At 48.0% G+C, this 21,002-nt stretch overlaps 1 protein-coding gene across 6 annotated transcripts in view; it reads left to right on the forward strand.

Annotated features, from left to right (window-relative positions):
- The window catches only part of RUNX1 (RUNX family transcription factor 1), a 243,084-nt gene that overhangs the window by 197,798 nt on the left and 24,284 nt on the right, over positions 1–21,002 (forward strand). The window lies entirely within an intron of this gene.

A 21,002-nucleotide genomic window follows, 5' to 3' on the forward strand; every position in this document is an offset into this window, starting at 1 on the left:
GGCAATTGCAAAATCACTGCAAAATATAATAATCACATAAAACCCACTGCACCCAAATTAAATAATACACAAAGTTCTGTAGTCCCCATAAATTAAATCATTTACACTGTAGAAAACCACTGACGTCAATTACTGTTTGCTCTGTGATATCATTTAAAAGGTCTGAAATGCGGTAATTTTTCTCCGTGCCCTATAGGACACGGTTGTGGATGATTTGGTTGCAGTAATAGTCCTTTCTCGAAGTAGCTTGTAAAACTCAAAGGGAAAGATAAGAATGCATCTGGGGAAAGGATGACCAGCAAGGTGATGGGGCCCCAATGATTTGATAGCACAGCCCGCGTCGGCTCCCCCGTCCTGTGTTTTCTCCACGCCAGCTGTGTTGTGGATGTACAAGCATCAGGCAGTTCTTTCGGGTTCCAGGGCCAATAGCTCTCCTTGGGGGTTAGCACACGTGGGTGAGACCACTAACTTCCACAGAGCCTCGTGGTCCATGCCATTAGCTTCCATGAAACTTCCCAAAGAAATCTTCGAATAAAATACAATGCACACAGCTTTTATGTGGCCTATTTATAGGGTAGTCCCCCCTCCACCTCATTTTTTAAATAGAAACAGAAACCTAAAGCTTTATATTTTTTAGGACTGCTTTGCATCCGAGTTCTCACCTTAGGTGTTTTAAGGTGGAGGGGGTCCATGAAATCATTGGTTTCCTGGTGCTTAACAATCATTGATAATTATTTTTAAAAATGCATATTGATTTAAAAAAAAGAAAACATTGCAAAATGCAAGCGTGTATGGCAAATTAGATTAAATGGCACTTTTTGTGAGCGGGATAAACTTGGGGTAAAATGATGCTTTTCTTCAAAAGAGAAGAAAACGCTCAAAGAGATTCCTTTGCTGTTTAGGGTTTTTAAAATTAGTTCATCTTCAGGGCTCCATTTGTGATATCAAAGGGAGGACTTCTTTATTTTTTATTCTCTCACTATGTAACTGACGATTTATACTACTAGATCGGTAAAGGGATTTGCCTATTTCTACCGATAATGGAATCTAAAACATGATGCATATTTAAAGGTGGTGGAACATTCAGCCAGACGGGGACACATTGACATTGTCACCGAGTCTGCCTTGTTTCAGATAACTTTGGTGAGGAATGAATCTGATTTCTGATTTCGTCTTCATCATATATGCTCCCTTAACCAAAAAAAAAAAAAAAGTGGGGCGGGGGGTGCATGTTGAACTCTTACCCTCAGGAGCCAGGGGCTCTGGGTAGAGGCCCGACTGTAGTCGTGCATTCTTCAGCTACTTTGGAACACTATATGCTTAGCAGAGAATCAAGTTTAACACCAAGCATCACCCCTTTCTTGCTCCTTTTAAAACCCTTTACTTCTGCAACATCTAAGTAATAATAACTCGCATTTAGAGTCCCAAGGGGCCTGGTCGCCACATTAAAGAATGTGTTAACTATATTTCTGACGATCTTTCTTTCCAAAATATGAATTTGATATTCACTCCTTCACTTGTAAAACTGTAGGAATAACATTTTAAAAATAAGTATCCAGGGTATTTTCGTGTCTAATACTTTTCCTTTTTCTTTCCTACCCCCCCCCCCCCCAAAAAATGCTCTTTTACCCTAGTTATATTTTGAGTAGACCCTTGGGATGTTTCCTGAAATTAGAAAGCTAACAGGGATAATATTCAAGTCTCTTTCAGCCAGAACCTTCAAGTTGTTCTTGACATGTAGGAAAATGGTTCATTTCCAGGCATAATCCTAGAGCTTCTATGTTGTATTTAAGAAACTCGATACAGAAATTCAGCATGTGTTTATGGCTCTCTTTGAAATGGCAGCAGCTGTTTTAAGGTAGGGGGGAAAAAAAAAAAAAGCATCCCAAAGCAGTCTGAGCAGTTCTACAGCAGGGCTATGGAGAGGTGTGAAATGTTTTCAGTTTTATAGAAATATCCATACCTGGGGGCTCAGGGAGATTTGGGGGTTCACAGACTGGCTGGGAAACCCTGCCGTGCCAGGACTTCACCAGGGGCTCAGGAGGAAATCACAGATACAGAATCATGCCTCTATTTATCTCGAATCAGATGTACTTGAGAACCACTCAAACTAGACATCTCCAATTATCTGAAGCCGGGTGCAGATGGAGAGGGGGGCAGGTTGCCATGCCGCCAAACCACTGTTTATTTGCTGAGGCTTTCACTTTAAAAGGACTGAGGTTAATCTCAACTTCCTATTTGACCAGGTCTTAAAACTGAATAGAAAGCCATTTGCGTCACCGCTACATGTTGATGCAAGTCAAGACATAAATTTCCATGGTCGAGTTTTATAATTCTTTCTTATCCATGGGAAGGGAAAAAAAAGTACACCTGTCCTTTTAAAAAACTGCACTGGGTGGATTCTAGGGAGATGGGGGGCTGGCTTCAGGCATCCCCAGCAAGTAATTTTAAGAACTCGAGTCCTGATTTACCAAAAACTACCAACCACATTTAAGGGTGCGGTAACTTCCTCTTTTCTGCAAAGATGGATATCTGCTAGTGTAGAAAACTGTCAGAACCAGATAAACTAAAAGGCCAGTTTTATTGTTTGTGTGTGTGTGTTGCCTAATGTTTAACTCTTCAACTGGGCCAAGCATGAGATATATTGGCACGAGTCGGACGCTTTATGTACATTATTTCATACTCGTAACGATCCTATAGTATGGTTTACAGATTTGGAAATTGGCCTCAGGGATTAAAAATTGCCCAACACCTCCAAGAGAGTAAGTGACGGGAAGTGGACTCAAACGCAGACCTTTCTGACGCCAAAGCCAGTGGTGGTGCAGGTTCTTCTGTGATTGAACAGGGATTGATTCAGTGCAGGGCTAAACGGGGCCAAGAATGACCCCATTCGCCAAGGGGGAGAGGTGGGGAAGTGTTGGGCTCATCACTCACTGCAGTCCTATACAGAATGCTATTATTATGTGCTATTGTTTTTATATGTCAGTAAGAATCATGATGACTTAGGGGCCAGCCTCTGTGCCGAGCGTCTTGATAAACTGTCTCCTTTTGGTACATGTACATTTGTTTTTAGAGATGGGGAGAAAAGGACACTTAACCCTGAAGCGTGAGTGAAAGAGAGAGGCATGCACAGGGAAGAGGTTTCCAGCTTCTTCACTCTGTTGACTTTCTTCATGTGGCCACTTGGTCTTCCTCCATGTGAGAGCCTCTCTCATGGGGTCCACTAGGACCACAGCCTCCTCAATATCCAAATCCCATCAGCTTCTGATCAGCTTTCAGAGCTGCGGGTGCCTCACTCTGAGATATACCTGTGGCAAAGAAGGGCCTCTGACCTCTCAAATCTTCTCCTGACTTTGTGTTCCAAATGATTTTTGTTTTGATCGTTATTTGCCCCGTAAGTTAAAGTTACTTTGGTAATCCATATGCTGGTGCTGCCTGGAGCTATTGTCTGCAACACTCTTTTGAGACACTGAGTCACCTGTTTGACAACTGCAATGGGGTGATTTTGGTGAGCCTGATTTTCTCTTCATCAGCTGGATTGGCAAAAGGAAGGAAATCTATTATCTTCCCAGAGAAGATAAATCCCTTTTCCAACCTTGGGGCTGAAACAAACTAGCATAGCATTTTTCCTTCCCTTCCCTCCCTCCCCTTCCCTTCTTGTCTTTCTTTCTTTTCTCTTCTAGCAGTTCTAAAGTTTAAAAAAAATGAGAGAGTAGAGGCTGTTAGATTACCCTGGAAGTAGAGGCTACAGTAAAACACCAGGAAGTCTCAAATGTAAATTTGTGTGTGGCCATTTAATGGTTATACAAAGCAAAATATTCAGCATACTAGCAATCTATTTATAAGACATGCTGTAAACATGGAAAGTGAATGATTCTACTTTTTATCATAATTTTTATTGTAGAATATAACATATATACATAGAAGTGACAAATTTCCAAGTGCAATTTAACGAGTAGAGAGCAAATTTTGAAGAATATTAGAGGTTACACTTCCACAGTTTCAGTTTTGATTCTGTTTTAAAATAACTCATATCCAGGTGTAGCAGGGTTGGCAGCTTTTCAAGGTCTACAGCATCAAAGTTTTACACTGAAAACAAACCTGAATCAGGTGATCCCAGGAATAAATAATGAATGAATGAATGAATGAATGAATGAATGAAAGGCGGGAGGCAGGGAGGGAAGAGAGAGAGAGAGAGGACACCCAGTGGGATGAAGAGCCCTCTGTTAGGGAGTATGGTGTAAGCGAGTTGGCCTGCAGTGCAGCTGCACCCTGCCCCTTCTTACGCGCAGCCAGAGGTTACAAGTTAATACGATTAGAAACTCTCTCAAGGCAGAGTTGAGAACTCAGTTGCTGGGTTCTGTGTTCTTTGCTGGTACGACATAAACTATAATTTAAAGGAAAGTCTGAAAAGCTGAAACTAATGAATTGCATTGTGGACATTCCAGAAAAGGGGAAAGACAGATGTGGAGAAAGCTGTGTCTTTGTTTCCTTATTTTAAAGAGACCCCAAGGCCTCTGCTTCCTGGTTTTTCTGATCTTGGTTTTCTTGGGGTTTATGTGGTCACCGTGCTCACTCTCCTTTGCTTTGCATTTGCTCACTTGAGCTTCTTCCCGTGCTTACAGGGGTAGCCAGGCCTGCCGTTTACCCTTTGCGGCTCTATTTATGGACAAGCATGGGCAGTAACCTTGCCTCAACCAGCACTACTAAATGCCCATGATGTCTTTAAAAGCACCTTGCAGCTAAGTACTTTTAAAAAACCAGCCCTTCAAAGAGCCGCCCAGCTGACCAGCTGTCAGCACCCTAGTCGTTATAAATCAGGACATGGTGATGGGGCTGCATTTTCAGACCAAAGGTTTTCATGGATGTTGTGCAAGTGATCGGACCGTGTTTTCTGTAAGCAGTTGTTAGTGCCTTCGGCACATTATTTTTAATTAGAAAGAGGGGTTCACTTTAGGACATGAATGTAATGGTGAACTATTCCCTCTGGGGACTTGATACATTTGGAAATATTCCCTTATTCTAAATCAGCACACACATACACACACACACACACACACACACACGTATGTACACACAAAGGCTACAGATGCATAGTATTTTTTAACAAAGCAATAGAACACTTATTTGTTAGGTGTTGGTTACGGGGATTCCTCGAGGCACAGCAGATTCAGCTTTTTGATATCGATGGTTAAATGCAGGAGGGTTAAGCTGGAATCTCACAGCTGAGAAAGACAGTTAAGAGCAGTGTGGCTGAGAATTCGGGCTTGACAGGCAGACTGCTCCATCCAAACCGGCCTCCACTACATCTTGCTATAAGACTTTTGGCAAGTTACCGAACCACTCAAAGCCTTGATTTCCCCATTTGCAAACTGGAAGTAATAATTATACCTACACATCCCAGGACTGTTGTAAAACACAAAGCACTGGGCCACAGAGCCAGCCCATAGTTTTGCAATAACCGTTCGCTGTGTGCTCAGCATCAACAAGACCAAAGGTATGAGTTTCCTGTGGCCGCTATGACAAATGACCACACACTCGGTGGCTTTAAAAACAACAGAAATTTATTCTCTCCCAGTTCTGGAAGCCAAAAGTCTAAAGCCAAGGTGTTGGCAAGGCCGTGGTCCCTCCAAAGGCTCAAGGGGAGATCCTCTTTGCCTCTCCCAGCTTCTGCTATCCCTCATGCTCCTTGGCTGCCTGCTGAACTGCAATCTCTGCCTCCATCTTCACTTGGCCTTCTCCTCTAGGTCTTCTTTCCTTCTGGCTTTTATGAGGACCCTTGCCCCTAGGTTTAGGGCCCACCTGGAAAATCCAGGATGCTCCTATCTCTAGATCCTTAACTTTTACATCTGCAGAGACCCCTTTTCCAAATAAGTTCATGGTCACAGGTTCCAGTGGTTTAGACATGAACCTAGCTTTTAGGAGGCCACCCTTCTACCCACTCCAGAGAGACAGCGAGGCCAGGAGACACCAGGCTGTTAGGGAGGGACATTGGCTGAGTCCGGAGACACTTTCCCAGGCTCATCCCCCAGCGCAGTTATGGTGGGCAGGGAGGCAGGAACGCAACGTCCCATGCCTGGACACCTCAGTCGTGGCTTCTGTTAGGTGTATTTTGGCCCATCATTTACTGGAATTCAGCCTCATGGTACTTTTCTTCCTTAAGAGAACATATGACTTTTCTTCTAGATGAAATCAAATATATTTCCTTGAGGACCTCGTGACACAGTCAGTGGTAGTACATACAGGAACATGAGATGACACGAAGACCAAAGCCAACCAGGTGGGATGGACTCAAGAATTTGACCTCCCAGAGCTAGGCACGTCACTGTTGTTTTGAAGCAAGAAGTCTTTTTTTAATAGTGGCTTTATTGCAAGACGTTGTTGACCAGACACTCATTTCGAAATGGTGGCGATTTGCTTTGCCTATCTCATTACCCCAAATTTACACATTGCCCAAAGATAGCCTTTCCAATTTGGATATTTTTTTCAAAAGAAACCTTGACTTGTAGCTATGAAGTGGTGTCAGAAGTTACCTAAAGGTTGTGCCAAGAGAAGGACAAATAATATAGACCGATGTGAAAAATAGGCTTTTGTCAGAAAGCTATTTGTGTTTTTCTGTAGGTTGTAGTTCTACAAACTGAGTTGGTTTTGCTCATTTGCATTATTTTTCTGGCATTACAGACCAGAAATGCAGGCCCACTCCAATTCAGTTATTTTGGGGCTTTTTAAAGTTCAACATTTGTGATTTATACAATGCTGCTCTGAAACTGCAATTACTTCTCTCTCTCCTCATTTCCCTCTGGCACTCAGAGTCCCACCACCGTTTAGGGGGAAAGTGTTTGTCCAGAAGCAGAGGGGTTCGCTTGCCTCAACTGTCAACAGCTTATCAGTGTCTATTTGTATCATATTTTCACATTTCTCTCTCCAAGCCTTAGGTTAGACCCACACTAGCTTTCGTAGTGTTGAACAATTGCCTTCCGAGCAGAACAGTCCAATTGTTAAGGAGATTAAAAACACTGATTGCAAAACCCCGGTAAATAAAATCTTCCCTGACAACTCCAGTTTCTCTCCACAGACTTTCCTTCCATAATCTCTTTCTGGCAGAACATTTTATATTTTAATACTAGAGATTCAGTTACCAATCATGGTAAATAAAACAAACAAACAAACAAAAAAAGAAAGCTCACCCTAAAAACAAACATTAGCCAATCATGTTTATTTTTTTTTTGTCTCTCTGTGCACTCCTGTGGATTGTTAAGAAAATGGAATGTACCATTTCCTGGCCAGTTGTTTTCTCATTAGCAAGCCACAGAACGTCTTCAGATTGAGTTTTAGCTCTCCTAATGGCCCAGAATATAATATCTGCTACAATTTCACAGAAATAAGCATTTTCAGGAGTAAACAGAAACATGGCACTAAGTTCCTGAGGAGCCATGGATAGGAAAGTAGGGCAAAAGAGACAGTCATTTTCTCCAGACTCAAGCAAAGGTGTCACTGTCTTGGTCATCATCGTTGCTTCACACCACCTTGGAGTCATGTCTGGGGCTGAAAATATTCCAAATGTGGTTTTGAGATTTTGAAAGCAGTTTCCAATTCTAATCTCTGTAGAGACCAGGAGTTATCTACCCTTTTTGTAAAGGAGATTCCCTTCCAAGAGATGAAGTCCTCCACTCTCTTCCACCTTCCCTTGGGACATTTTCTGGCTGGAGAGAGTCAGTGTGGATGAAAGGGACGAGGAGATGGTGACCCTGACCCAAATTTCTTCTCAAGTCAAGCACCTCATGCCATCGGACAGCTCTTGGATGGACGTGGAAACTTCTGGGCTTTAAAACACAGCAGGGACCCAAAACAGAGCTTCTTTGTTTGTACCATGTTGGTCTTCCCACGTGGCCCAGTGCTGCTGAATCATAGTTGCCACAAGTTAATGTGATAAGTTCTCTTTGACAAGATTTGGGCCACTGCGGTGACTGGCCAAGTCCTCGTGGGAGTGTGGACCAGGGTGTGCTGTGATTCTCCAGCTCTGGGGTTGGGCATGGCCATGGTATGCATCATAAAAGTTCTGCAGAACATCCTTGGGGAAGGTGTGTGAGTCAGGCCTCTGGGGAGCCCAGCTGAGTCAGTGCTACCCTGGGAATCAGCAGCTTACCTGTCTGGGGCAGGTAATTCTCCGGGCTCCAGAACATGCGGTTCTGGCCACAGAAGAACTCGTCTTCACCCGACAGCTTTAAGTGTTCAGCCTGAGCCACTAAAGGCCAGTTCCAAGACCCAGAGAGCCTACGCCATTTTGATTCCTCTGTGCATCTTTGGAAGTATTGCATACCCTTAAAAGAATATTCTGAGGGGAAAAGGGTGAAAGAAATAATCTGACTAGCGATGGCTTCTTGGAGTTGCAGGTCATAGGAGAAGAGCAAACATGGGATACTGCCCTGTTGTGGCCACTCTTGCTCCATTAGTGCATCCCTTTGCACGTATCAGATGGCAAATTATATAATGATCATGTTATTAAGATATCTGTAAAAGTCAGCACAAGCTCAAGGGCTCGGCTTGGCGTTTCAGCCCATTAAGTGGTTTATTTAGATGACTCCTCTCGAGGTCTCCTCATCTTCACCTGTCCTTTTCTGGGAATTGCCCCCTGTGCGGAGCAAGTCATGCTTTTGTTGGTATCCAGCAGAGCTGGTGGCTTAAGGATGAACACTGGAGCTTTTGACACGTGAGGTTTTTATTTTAGCCTATGTGCGTGGTTGTGTCTATGTCCGTGTGGCTATCGGAGTGATAGTGGCAACAGGATTCTGACAAGGGCGTTTCTTAGCTCCCACTCCCCCAGGTATGGAGAAAATAGTGACAGCTCACGTGGCTAGAACGGGCTGATGCTGTGGGTTCCCGAACCCCCACCGCAAGGCACCCATGGGGTGCGCCATCCGGGCATGGAAGACCCGGGGTTCAGGGTCTCACCTGCTTGGACACTGACCAGCCGTGTGACCCGCCGTCATTTCCTCCACCACCCGGGCAACAGGCTCTTCGTCTATCTGAGTAAGCAATCGGTCAGATAGTCTCCAGTTCTCAAGTCGCTGATTCTGGATGCTACAGCTCCTGGGGGTTAACAGTCACCCCTAATCTTCTCAGGGAAATCAGTAGGGTACCTCAGAGCCCCTCTGGTGCCTCTGATCAAAAGGCTCCCTTGCTCGCTCTCTCTCTTCTTTTATCCTCTCTTTTTAAATATCTTTGCGTACGATCCAGCTTTGACAGGCTCCTGAGCCACGATACATTGCTAAATGAGAGAAATCATTGCCCAGACGTAGATCTGTTTAATTTAATGTGATTTTCCACAAATTACAAAGCATGACTTTAAAATTGAATTTGTGTGAAATTATGGAGGGCCAATCCAGGAGGAAGGGAAAGGAAATCTTGTTATCCCTATCCCAGAATCGCTTCCCGATTTCCTCCTTAGATTCTTCCATGCCTCAGGGGTTGAAGAGCCTATAAGGAACTTCTCTTATTTTTCATTTTACCTGGTTACTTCTGGCTCCCTGGAGACGTTGAGGCAGGACACCAGCTCCCCTGCCATCCATCCCATCCTCAGGACAGAGCTCTTCTTCCCATCTTATCAGAAGCAAGTCAGAATAAACGTGGGAGGCACGCGGAAGCCCCTAGAGTGAACTGTGTGAGGAAAGCTTGTAGGCTGCACTGGGAGCTGGGTGGTGGTGAAGGGAATGGGCTTGGGAAGTCAAATCCTAGTCTGGCCACTTCCTGGCTGCATGATCTTGCAAGAATCACTTAAGTCCTTTGCGTCACCATTACCCATCTGTGAAACGGGCACTGTGATAACAGCACCTAACTCATCGCATAGATGCGGGGATCAGATGACTTAGTAGATGTAAAGTTCTCGGTGCCTGGCACGGGGTAAGCACCACACAGAGTCACTGAACGTTAGCTCGGAAAGTCGTCGCCAGGATGACATGGGATGGAATTTTTGTCTGGTGTTTAGCATAGAGCCTCATATGCTGTAAGCACTCAGTAAGTAGTTGGTGTTAATCTTACTATTTATTTGTACTACTGTGATTCTCGTGGGAGTTGGTGTTTCATCAGGGGGTTGCACGTCCGTCCTCTCAAATGCACTGCACAGCTGGTCGGAGGTAGTTACCTTCAGCATCTTTTTGCTCCCCAGGTGTGACGATGGCCCTGGGTGTGGTGTAGCGTGGGTAGCAGTGGATTCAGTGTTCTGTCCCTTCGAGCTTTGCTTCTTTGAGGAAACGAACAGGAGAACCCGTACCCACTGTTCCATGAGTCCAAATGGAATGGCAAATTGTTAAAGTTGAAGAGGACTTTCTCTTTCTTTCCTCAAAGCCCTCTCTTTTACTCATGAGATATTCAAGGCTCAGGGAGTGTCGGTGACTTGTGCAGTTGGGGGCAGACCTGGAATCCAAGTCTGCAGACTCCTTGCCCAGTGCTCTCCCCGTTGGCCCATTCTGCCTCGGAGCTGATCACAGAACAGTCTCTGTTCTCTGTTGGAAATGCTCACTTGGGCCTTGAACCCTGCCCTGCCTTACACTGCCGTTTTCCATAAGGGATGCCGTCCCCTTAAAGAGATGACCAACCTCATGGTTGGATTTGGGGCCACGTGCTTCTTCGTGTCTCCATCTTTAAGATGTTGAGTTTCATGTTTAATGAGTAGGGCTTAAAAAAAATAAAATAAAAAAGAAGAGCAAGGACCCTGTGTCCTTCTCAGGGCCACACTCCATCCTTCTCAGCCCTACAAGGCACCTCCAGCCCTGCTCACAGGTGGGGCAAACAGCTGCAGAGAGGTTGGCAGGACACTGCCTGGCCCCACAAGCCCACGGGGGCAGCGACCGGGGACCCAGCCCAGCCCAGCCCGTTACTCGCTTGCCTCGTACACATACAAGGGAGGTGAATGGTCAGCCTCTTTGGCGCTTGTAGGAACCATCTAGAAAGGATTTACTTGAACCGAGTTTCACCTTCCTGTGCGATTTCAAGTCAGCACCTCCCTGTGCCGGTGCCACCCACGAGCCCAGGCCTTGCAGCCTGCTCGCGGCGGGGCCCTGGACTGTCGGGCTGGAAGTACAAAGGCAAACTGGGAGCCCCAGCGGTGGGCAAGCGAGTTGGCCCCAAGGCCGGGGCTGGGAGGAGCAGAGGGGGTTGCTGAGTAACCATCCAATCACCCCAGTTCAGGGCGTCACTGCCAACTTCATGCCACCGGCTCCCTACAGGGCGCACGGAGGTGAGAGCCAGCCAGGCGGAACCAGCTGAAGGGATCCCTGCCCTGGCCACGTGCTTGTCGGTGAAGCCAGGGGCAAGGTTGCAAAGGGCAGGGCTGCCCGGGGAATGTCCCGGGGATCCCAGGAGCAGAGACCAGGAGAGCGCATGACCTTCTCTCGGAGCGCTGGAGAGCAGGCCCCTGCCCTGCTGGGGGTGGGGGCAGGGAGCTCTAGGGTCCTCTCCCTTACTTAGACTTTGCCATTCCATCATGCTCTCGCCCCTAACCAAAACTGATTTCAGAGTTAATCAGGAGAAAGGGAGCCTGGAGGGTCTGTACTGATTAGCCCTGGAGAGCCCAACTTCGCCTCCCCTAGCATGCCTCATCTCTTTGCTGCATCCCCAGGGTTCTTTGGCCTCTGGATTTTACATGTCTCCCAGGGCTTGCCTCAGCCGTCCAAGAGCCACAGTTTCTGAAGAACAGTTAAGAGGAGGCCGGTGAAGGGGGACACTGAAACGGCCTTCTCTAGATCAATCAACCAGGTCCGTTCGGAAACACCACACACAGTGATGTTGCAGGCTTCCTCCCAAGGCTGATGACTTCCCCAAATTTCTTACCATGACTTTGAACTTCTGACCATTGGATACCATCGAATCATAGAAATTTAGGCCACAGAAAGATGGCCAGCTCCCTCATCAGACAGATGAGAAATCTGAAGCCCAGAGATGTTGAGTAATTTGCCTAAGGTCACACAGACAGTTCCCATATTCATGGGCTCAGCTTTCTTCTGCCCGTCCTGTCCAGCTCGAACGCATTTCTAGTACTTGGACGTAGCATCGTGAACCTTCCTGAGCGGTGCCTTCTAAACAGCACTCATGGGAAAGGGGGGTTGTTGGAACAAGATAGGGCAGACACAAATGTGTCTCTGCAAATTGCTCCACCCAGTCTCTCATCTTTATATTACAAAAAAAGAAAGGCTCAAATAACCCAAACAGGCAGGGTCTGATCTGCAGACAGTCTGCAGGCATCTGCCCAAGAAGCTGCCGGCCGGCTGGGCCATCCTCCTCTGATTTATGTTGTGTGTGTTAAGCCTTAAATTGTTGAGTCTCTGGCTGGCTGCAGTGGTATTACTGGAGGGTTGGTGCATGATTTTAGCTCACGGTGCTGGCTCCAGGACTGGAGGGGTTGGCCCCGAATCAAGTCCAATCTCACACCTGTCTGAGACAATGAGGGCCTTGTTCGACACATCTCCAGGAGAGGCGGCTCGGCTGCTTATTTTTCACATTCAGAACCGGGAGAGAGAGGGCAGAGGGAGTGGGGAGGGGAGAAGAGCCAAGGCCCCGGGCTTGAGAAACGCTGGGGTCAGCTGCCTCTTACCCCTTCCCTCTCCCTTACCTTCCTTCCCCCCATTTTATAAACTATTCCTTATTTTTGGAAATTAAAAAACAAACAATACCAACAGTAGCTCTCTTGTGAAGGAGAGTTTCCTACTGCAAAACAAGGAGCATACAGCCTGTTGCAGAATAGACTCACAGAAACTGTGGGGCTGGAGCAAAGGGGTGGAGAAAAGGAATACATAGATAGATGTGCAGCCCCACATCGGCCTTGAAACTTGAGCTCTTGCCACACTGATGGTGTCTTTTGGTGCAAGTCCTTCTCTTCTTATTTTTCCCTTCCATTGCTGATGTTTAGTGATGGGAGCTGAACACAGAGGGGAACTTCTCCCCCAGCTCCATATTATTCACTGGTGACATAGCAAGTTCTCTCCCAGTTCAGCCCTCCTGTTATGTGGGATCAACAGAGAGAAAAGAGCTGGCTCCAGGCACTGAAGTGCCACCCAGCTTGGGTGGGGGCCCCAGAGAAGAAACACGAAGGTGAAGCAGACGCTCACTTGCTCCCTTCTCTGAAAACTCCTTTGCAAATATCCAGAGACCCTGATGTGAGGAAGCTTCTGGGCAGGACCTCTTCTGGCTCCAGGTTGGCACTAACTCAGGGCTACTGGGCTCTGAAAGGTCATGAGTCAGTCAAAGCCACCCTGTGATGGATTCCCTTCCACAGGGATGCGTGATGTGGGGGACTGTAGGAGGAGTCAGGAAAGCAAGTTTCCCTGAGTCCCCAAAACCATCCTATTTACAAAAGCATCTAGTGGTCCTCACCCACGTGGCTGCCAGGTCTTGAGAAGTGGGGGTAGCCCAACAAATTGCCCAGCTCCCTTCTCGCCCTTACCTGAGCTGGAAGGTATCTAGGTGCCAGGTGGTGGGCATTCTGTTCTGCTTGTCTTCCAAGGAAAAACAGGCAACCCCATCCTTCCCACCTACAGACAACTTCTTTAAGCTCTAAGCCCCATTGCCGACTCATGGCTTCAGCCCCCAGAGACATCATAGAGAAAACAGACATGCTGCATATTTCTTTGGAGACTTAGGACATGGCTGAGATGAAGCTGGGCCAGTCCATTTTTCTTAGTGTGAATCACTTTTAATTCAGCCACCACTGGGATCACATGTCTGCTGACACCCCCAGAGGCACAAGAAGACAACTTTCTCAAGGCAGCAGAATGATGTATTGGAAACAGCCCTGAGACAGAGAAAATCTGGGGTCTTCTGGCTGCTATCCCCCTTGTCCCCTTGAGAGACAATTCATGGGAAGACCCTGTGCAGTGGAAGGAGTTCTCGCTGTTGAGAACTTGGCCTTCGGGAGTCCAGGGACTGGGCTGCCCCTGGGAGACCCGCCGTGTCTGAACACATCACCATCCAATAGCAGAGGAGGGCCTGTGTGCAGAAATGAAAGATCTCCAATCTCCTTCTCTTTTCATGCCTCCCCACCTTTTCTGAGCCACAAGTCTCTCCATCCTTCCCCTGAGCCCACCCTTGCTCTGAAATCACCAAATGACACACAAATGAGTGTTGGGGTGAGCTCCTGGTCTTCCCATGTGCTCTCCTCTGAACGCCCATGGTCAGGCCTGCCTACCAGTGTCGGAAAATCCTGGTTTGCCTACCCAGAAAGCCACTTCCCATCAGCCTCTGCACCTCGCCAAATGTGGCTGTTCTTCAGGGCACCTCGCCTGCCGCTCCTTCAGGCCATCCCCATCACCACCGAGCTCCAAACCACCACCCCTTCTTCACTCCTGACGCAATTGCCGTTCCTCTCCCTAGGGCATCTCCCCACACCTCATCTTCTTTTGTTGCCTGACTGGTCGGTTGGGTCCTGCTCCTCAACCCTCACAGGCTCCTGAGAGGCAGGGACATGAGATTTTTTTTCTGTGTTACAAGATAATCAAAAAAAAAGGGGTTACAGTTGGATTTCTTGGCTGTGGAACCCAGAACCCAAGCGTCCCGCACAGCCCCTCTTCTCCCCATAACGCACCGTGTTTCTCCCGGAAGGAGCATCCCAGGCAGGCAGGAATGTCCAACTTCTCCAGACCCCAACAGCTCTCGCCGCATCTCGAGGGTTAGGGATCGGGATCAGAGCGAGTTGTTGAGGAAAGATCTTCCTTGCTCTTGGGACAGCAGGTCCAAAGGTGCTTATTTGTAGTTTTCAATCCTAACTTCAAAATATCCTGCTATAAATGACTTCCTTCCTCCAAAGCACCATCCCTTAGGTAGGGGCCTTTGCTTCTTATTTCCATGATTCGTCCTTTCACGGCTTCCCAGGGCCCAGCTGGGGGCCTGGGCTGGTCCCCTTCCCACCACTCCCTCAGCCCTTTATCTTCACTTTTGTAACAAGGACCTGCCGACCCACCTGCTTTCTACAGCCTTCCGCTAACTAAAGCTAGGGAGCCCCCTTCCCTTCTGCTGTCGTCAAACCCTCTTTCCTTCCTACCTTCCTTCCTCTCACCTCAGCCTCACCTAAGGCTGCCCTCTAAACACCGGAACCAGGCCTTGCACAGTTAATTAGAAATTTGGAAACCCAAAGTAAGACCACATTATTGATCCACGACTTCCTCCTAATCCTAACCCCCACCTCACTGCTGTCTCCCAGGCCCGGCATCCCTCCTCCATCCCCAAGGTCCAGGTTTGGTTGCCTCCTTCCCTAAAAGGACTTCCAGGATTCTTCCTGGTTCCTGCACGCTTCAAATCCCTCTTTCCAGGCTCACTCTTTATCTTCCCTTCTTAACTCCCCAACCCTCATCTGAGCCTCTTTTCCAAACTCACCGCGTGACTGGCCTCAGGGCCCTACCCCGCCACCCCAAACATTTCCCTGTCACCACCTCAGTGGCGTCCCTCTGGGTTTCGCAGGGAAGCTGATGGACTCCCCCACTCGGCCCCCATTCTCCTTCACGTGGTCATATTACGGTTTTCAACTGGGTGGTCGCAGTTCCATTCACTCCCCTATGTGGGCCTCCTGCTGTTCTTGCTTGGAAAAATAACAAGATGGCCGCCTGTCACTCTCCTTGTCAATCTTCCCTTTTCCCTGTCTTTGTCTCCTTCTCTTCCCTCAGGTCCTCAGAAGTCTCTTTTGTTCCAATCAAGGGGAAAGTACTTTGGAGGTGGTGGTGTTGGGACTGTCTCCTTTTTTTTTCAGAAGGGAAATTCCTGTTGACCAGAAAGATGGTTCATTTCCAAAGAAGTTGCTCAGCCCAGCAGATAAAGAACAAATTCTCCCTGCACTTTGGGGGGGGGGGGGAAGTGGTGGTGCATAACACAAGAAATAAACCAATGAGGGAGACCGAAAGTGAATACAAAGGGAGATGTTATAATAGGCTTTTGTTGGTACTTGCATTTTCTCGCTGGAAACCAGAGCAAAGACCCTGCGGTGGTGAGGTGCGGACAGGAGCCTGATGTTATCTCACCCCTAGAAATCCTGCCTGCAGTCCAGCGGCAGCGCCATCCAGAACACCGAGAGATGGGCTGCTCAGTACAAACGGTGCTTTTAGCCTTTCGTAAACAGCCTGTGCCCCAGGGCTCAAATCCTTCAAAAGTTTGCCTAGGTAATTGCCTTTCATTGCTGTCTGGCATGCGCTCATCAGCCTAACCTGGGAGTTCAGACAGTCAGGCCAAAGCCTGTGAGACCGGAGAGGGAGAAGGAGCCCGTGAATTTAATCCACTTGAAAGACAGACTAATACAAGCGCAGCTAACTCATTAGTTTAAGTGATGGGGGCAGAAACGTCCAGGGCACTTTCCATAAAAGGGTTTTAAATCGGTGCGTCGCTGCCACTTGGCAGTTAAAGACCATCTGGAGAAGTCCCCCTCCTCCCCACGACCACCCCCAAGACACAGCGGGAGGGAAACGGTAACTTCCCTCCCTGTACTTGTCTTGGGCTATGCAAGGATGCCCAGCAACAGATGCCAACTTTAGTTGGTATTTGGGGTGGTTTGGGCTTAGTTTCAGGGTAGAAAGAGGACATAAATAGAGCAAGGATTTCCCAGTTAGCTCCACAAAGCTCAGCACCCCCAAGACCTGTAGGCAGGAAAAGCCACCCCCACCTCCTTACCGCCATCCCCAGCATCCATCCTGGTGATGTTTGGTGATCACTGCTATCTTTTTTTGAGGTTTAGATCAGCCTTTTTGTTTTGCCAGTATGTGGTAATTAGAGTAGGAAGTGGGGAGATGTGTTCCCATCATCATATAGTAAAAGCAGTACTCTACAAAGAGCAGCAGGTCTGTCCTTGATCTGTCACAAACCTGCTTTCTCCAAGATGGGGCTGGCACAGAAAATCTCTGAGGTTCCTTTCTGCTGGATCATTCCATGAAACGTTGGAATGAAACCTTAGCTGTGTTGACGGGGATTTGCATCACTATCCAGTTACCTGTGACTCATGCCTGGGAAGCTCCAGAGAGGCAGGCTGTGGCCTGTCCCTTCCCAGGTGGCCAATCCGTGGTCAGCTCAGGAGCTCTCTTGGTCATTCACACCTGCAGCTCACCCAGGGCCGGCATGCCAGCTCCAAGTCTGGGTTCCAGGCTGTGACACCCAGAGAAAGGCCGTGATCCCAAGTCCTGGCGTGGGGCAGAGACGAGGGCTCCAGCCCTCTCAGTGGCCAAAGGGCTCCAGAAAGCACCCTCCTCACACCTTATCTCCTAACACCTTTCAGTTTTATCTGTGCCCTGCCCAGGGGCACGATGATGTTTCATTTAATTTCTCTGAGTCTGGGGAGCATGTCTGGAAGGCACGCCTTCTGGCTTGTCATCGTGGCTTGACACGATGTGTGACAGCATCTCTGGCCTCTACACACAAGATGCCAGGAGCACTCTTCCCAAGTTGTGACAAACACAAATGTCTCTGGACATGGCCAAGTGTGCCCTAGAGGGGAAATCACCCCTGGCTGAGAACCACTGATTTAGACTAATCTGAGAAAAAATTCACAAGAAATGCACCCGGGGTCTCACTGCCCGGCGGGAACCAACAGAAAGCCCTTGGGTGTCTGTACAGGGTAGTAAATCAATTTGACCTCAATCTTCTATTTTAGGCTCTCTGTTCTCCACAGCTCATACCTTTTGTTGAACAAGAGTTCCACAGTTGTCTGCTACTTCAACCTCTACTTTTAATTAAAAAAAAAAAAAAAATTCTTGCATTTTAGCCCAAATCACTTTCTAGGAGAAAGCCTTCCTTATCTTTGTAAATCAAAGCAATTCTCTGGAAGGAGGTGTCCCCTGCTGGGCTCGGTATCATTTTTCTCAGGGTGACCTCATCTATGAAAGTCTGAAGGTTGTATTTGAAATGCCATTTACTTTCCCTGAGTCAATAAACGAAGCTGCGGATCTTTAGATCATCAGAAGTCTGCGTATTACCAAGAGTTGGTGTGTGTGCGTGCATGTCATTTTTTAAATCGAGATCTGTGTCGGAGTTTAAAAGAATCCCGGCAGATTTCCATTTGCCTCTCTGAATCAGGGTTTGGGGTGCCATTCCTCTGCGAGTGTAGATTGCCCCTAGATGAGTCTGACTTTATTAGTTTATGTTCTTTGTTCAGAGCACCAGGGATGAGCATACAAAAGAGCAAAGGGCTCTTTTCTTCAAAGGTTTCCTTTATACTGCAAAACTCCACCTCCACAACCTGTGTTATTAATCTACTGCAATCCTAATTAGTTCACTTCAAGGTCGATCCTTTGGGGTGAGCAAAATGACTGCAAATTGAAGTGAACAAATTCCTCTTGCGTAGAGCTCTTATGAAGTGGTGGGGGTGGGGGGAGAAGATTGCAGTTGAGGAACTTAGAAGAAAGAGGGAGTTGTCTAATACTTCAGAAGAAACTGATAGCGATTCCCTCCTGCTCGGCAAGCCAAAGAAATCCAATTATTCGAAAGAATTCAAAACTTGCACAGGAGCATGCAGCCAAAAGGAAGAGACAGTTTAGCCTCTTCGTCCTGAGTCTGCAGCTCTGATAGCAAACATCTGAGTAAGTTAGCAATTATCGAAAAATAAAGATAAGCGGAAGGGAGCTAGTTCTTGGGGCCTTACGTATGGAGAAAACTTGAGCTCAAGCAGTGTCATCAATTCTAGTCCTGTAAGGTGTCGTGTTGTAGAAATGAAAGACTGTGCTGCTGGATCACACTTCCCTACCCGCTGTCTGTCTTCTGTGCTTAGCACGGGCCCCGGCCAGCTCGGAACAGATATTAAATACGTGCATCACACGTCTTGAGTGTGGGGTCAAGGCCCCTCCCTTAGGTGTAGAGAATGTGCTTTTTGGATCTCATTATTTCTTGTGTAGTGGAGTCAGGGGAATGAAAGCGTCAGATGCTACCCAGAACGGCCTTTAAAAGGGAGGAATTCGTTGTGATGTATATTCAGAAACTTGCCACCATGGTTTCACAGGAGTTGAGAGTTTTGGGGGTGCTGGGCCAGCCAAGACTCACACAGTGTTCTCCCCTCTCTTTGGGCAGGTACTGGGCTTACTGTACCCCTAGAAAGTCCAGACGAGAGCTTTGCCTGCCGTGATAATGCTGGAGACCTCCCCGTTTTTGATGCAGAAAATTTTAGGTTAGGCCTGGTGTGTGGGAGAGAGAAACTAGAGGGTGAAGAGGGTACAGGTAGGAAAAGATAATCTGGACAGAATAGTGCAGACAGGAGCCATGCACGAGAATCATGAAAGAGGACAGTGGGGACACGGGGCGGTGTTACTTGATTTAGCTGGCATGCATGGATTGGCTTTGGCTTGGGGGAATCATCCTACTTCCGCCTTTCAGAATATTCTGCTTCGAGCTGGGAATGAGGAATAGACGCTCTTAAATAACTGTCTCCACTCAACATGACTCACACTTCAGAGGACAAACAACAATGCCTCCCCCATTTCCAAAACCCGGCTTTCTGATTTCTGTCGCTGGTGCCGGGAGACCCTGCTTCTTGCCCACGATGAAGGAGGACCCGCACGCAGCAGGAGGGGGGCTTATATTTCATTTTAGCACTCAGCGCACTTCCCCAAGGGAGTGGGACACACGTCAACTGTGAAACCACATTTTGCGCAGCGAGGGGCTCAGGCATGTTTCACACCATGGCACTGCAGCTCTCTGAGGAAGGCCTCATTTCTCTGGGTCCGCAGGGCTGAGCCGGTCCCTTCTCCCACCCGTAGAGCCCTGGCCAGCCCCATCCAGCCCCGTTCAGCGTGGGTGGGAAGCCACTGCTGGGTGGCCAGCCAAGTGGGTGCTGTCCGGACCCCTGGTACCACATGGATGACAATTATGCGCAGGTTCACATTTCATCCTCCCAGTCACCCAGAGGGTGGATGCGATTGCCCCTCCTCACAAGTGGGGAAACCGAGTCACAGAGCTGCACACGCCACTTGCTTCACCACACAGTGAGTGAGGGCTGCCCTGGTCTCCTTGCTTGTACCCTGGCTCATGACCTTCCAGTTCCCTCAGGGACAGCTCGGGGACGAGGTTCCCAAATCCTGGAAGTGTCTGGGACCAACCAACCAAACAATAGAGAAGCATCTTTCATGTTCTGCTTCAGTGTTCTTTAGGTTGTACTATCTTGCATTCTCTTTTTTCTCCTTAATGTGAGTTTTTCTTGTGATTTCAGTAGAATCCTATGATGCAGTTGGCTGGACAACTAGAGTCTCAGGGGTAAAAGCCAGTCTGGATGCATTACCGCCCACGTCACTGGGGATACAAGACAACAGGGCTGCTTTAAGAGCTTTACGGCACCCCAGAATTTTTCAAACAGTTTGACATTTTGCAAAACCACACAAGTGCTGAAGTAAAAACTCAGTTGCAGCTAGGAAAGTGCTTCCTCAGCACACGGGGAAAGCCTAGGTAGGTGGGTGTAGGGGCAGGGGGCTGCAGCTCTCACTGCTCCATGCCACCTCTGCCTCTCCCGCCCCAGGCCTGGCTGAGGCTGGGGGCTGGCTCGAGGGCAGCATGTGTGCCCAGAAGGCTGGGGGCTGCAGAGATGGGTGGGGTGGCTCCCAGAGGAAGCCCAAGCTGCAGGATGACATGACATAAAATGACATTCTGTTGTGCACCAGAATCCAAATTCTGAGCTGGGCTCAAGAGCGTATTCTCCAACACAGACAGCTCATGGGGAAGGGTGAGTCCACCTACAGCCCACACGCCCCAGGATAACATTACTCCTCATTTCCTGGTGCTGTCACCCTACAGTACAGCGAGGACCCTTACAACCTGCCCCAAAGGATGGCTCTCGCCGTATCTACTTAGTGAGACAGATGGCTGGTGTCCCTGGGAGGTCCCGTAGGCTCCTCCATCAGCACGTGGTGCAGCCTGGCTGGGAAAGGAGCTCTTCCACAACCCAGCCTGGTGGCAGGATGGCTCAGACAGCATCGGGCTCTGGACCGTCAGAAACAAAGAGTCAACCTGCTCAGTCCCCTTTATAGCATGTGCTGCTCTCTGCAAAATGCTCCTTC

This window comes from Choloepus didactylus, chromosome 1 (assembly GCF_015220235.1).
Source record: "Choloepus didactylus isolate mChoDid1 chromosome 1, mChoDid1.pri, whole genome shotgun sequence".
In the NCBI taxonomy this organism is placed as follows: Eukaryota; Metazoa; Chordata; class Mammalia; order Pilosa; family Megalonychidae; genus Choloepus; species Choloepus didactylus.